Genomic DNA, 2,500 nt, shown 5'->3' with positions numbered 1-2,500 from the left:
TGATTAAAATCGTGGGTGTTTAGCCATAATTAAACTCTTAGCGTGCGTCACCAGGTTGAAGACTGCTTGAAGAGCCTTCCTGGGCAATGGCTGACAGTGGAGCTTACCCTCCTATCGGATGTCTGCCTCGTTTCTTTTCTTCCAGAAGGAAAAAAGCTGCAGACGGGTGATCTTAATAGCCTCGCAGTGTCCACATAAAATGCAGGAGATTAGGCAACCTTCCGTGGGGGGAAAATCCAAACGCATAGAAGACTAGACAACTCTCACTTCCACAGGAGTATACTCTTAAAGTCAAACAAAAGAAACCTTATCTATGTCTCTAAAGAGAAAGAGATTCCTTGGTATTCACACACACACACACACACACACACACACACACACACACACACACACACACACACACACACACATGTATACACTTTATTATTATTATGTCTGGATCATTTTTTATTTTGCGACACCGAGGCTGTGTGGCAGGCATACCCGAAGTGGTTGACGAGGTTAGGTTGAGTTGATTTGGGTTGGGTTGGGTTGGGTTGGGCTGATCTGGGTTGGGTTGGGTTGGGCTGATCTGGGTTGGGTTGATCTGGGTTGGGTTGACCTGGGTTGGGTTGACCTGGGTTGGATTGGTTTGGGTTGGGTTGGTTTGGGTTGGGTTGATTTGGGTCGGGTTCATTTGGGTTGATTTGGGTTGGGTTAGTTTGAGCTGCCATAACCTAGGTTTTGAACAAATTAAGGAAACGGTAAGAGAAAAATAGTGGTGTCGGAAAAGCAAAAATGACCCTTTTTTGAACAGGCTTCCTGACACAGCTGGAATACGGAGAGAAAGGAAACTTCTTGCCATCCGAGAGAGGAAACTAAGTTCTTTGTCGTTTCCATTTTACCAAGACGTAAATCCCAGGAAATCGCTCAGGACTAGTACTAACTAGAACTAAATCACGAGAAAGATATCTACACGGTTATAACAGATTTTCTAACTGAACGAAGACTGGCACTAGAATAGTAAAACTTGTTTTGTATATAAATTAAGAAAATGTAAACAGACTTTTCACTTTTCAGTACCATCATTACAAAACATACAAATAGTTCTACCTACTGGAGAGTTCTAGAATCAAAAACTAATGTTTTGAGGGAAATTCTGAGATAGTTCAATTTCCGATTTTGAGAAAATTTCAAACATTCTATTTTTCAAAAATTCCAAATGCTTGGAATTAAAAAGAATAGAAAAAATTGCACGAGCAAAAGCTCCTCGGGGCTTCAATGGGGCCGCGGTCGGCCCAGATGTCGTTCAAGCAGAGGTCCACGTTCTTCTTAGTTCCAATACAAATCGTTTGACGGTTCCATAATGAAGTATGTAAATATCTCCACCTTCGTCTTTCGTCATAAACTCCAAAATCCTGATCTATTTAATAACAGACGGTTTTATTCAGCAGATGGGCTAGAATATAATCCCAGTCGATAAAAAATTATATTAGATTTTAAGTATAAAAAAACAAGCCCTCAGTGAACTTCGAGTTGTCACCCTTACTCCCTTTGACACAGTAACACACACGCACATACACACGTACACTCGTACACACACACACATACACACACACACATACACACAAACAAACACGATTAGCACATTGTGTACTTAAATTAGACTAGTTCTAAAATATAAACTAGTTGTATATTGCCAGTGTATTTGTATCGCTGTTAACTTAATATACCGATTATGTTTATTCATTATCATTATTACACACATGCATACAAACACAAAACACACACAAACATAAACACACACACAAGCACAATGGCACACACTCACATACATACACAAGCATAAACACACACACTCACATACATACACACACAAACACACACACACACCAGCGCACCCGGTAAGAACTATTTAATTTGGACCAAAGCCAGACGATTTGATTCAGAGGCGGGGGAGCAACTCTCATAGCCCCACCCCCCACCCCACAACCAACCTTCTTCCATTTGCCACAAGCACATCTCTAAGCCGATTTAAATCCACCTTTAGCCAGAATAAAATCTGCAAAAGGCGTTACCGTGTTGGAGAACTACAAGTCCAGCTGTCGGCTGATACACCATCTGGTATTTCAGCTGGTCCCGCCGGCCATCAACCGTTGCGAACATAACTTCGTATCTCGATCAGGGTCGGAATGGGTCTTTTGTGGCCTTGTAATTGCCCAAGTGATCGCCTGTGAGTTTGCGTAAAGTGGTGAACGTACGACCAAGTCCTCTGTTTTGGGTTTCTATGAATGTGCATTTGTTTGTGCCTTTGGCGTCCATGGATATACAGTGTGTTTAGAATTCAAAATAACGAACTTTTTCGTTTGTAAATTTGTCGTTATTAAATCTAAAATTATTTGGCTATATTGAGTATTGTATTTTTTCTATAGTTGTATTGTATCATATCATTAACTTATGTTCTTAAATATCGATGTTATGATTATTAGATTTGTGCCGTGAAATATTTCAAGTGTTTAAT

Source organism: Oratosquilla oratoria, chromosome 15 (genome assembly GCF_046742065.1).
Source record: "Oratosquilla oratoria isolate Oo_2021 chromosome 15, ASM4674206v1, whole genome shotgun sequence".
In the NCBI taxonomy this organism is placed as follows: Eukaryota; Metazoa; Arthropoda; class Malacostraca; order Stomatopoda; family Squillidae; genus Oratosquilla; species Oratosquilla oratoria.
Note: the sequence above shows the minus strand (reverse complement) of the source record.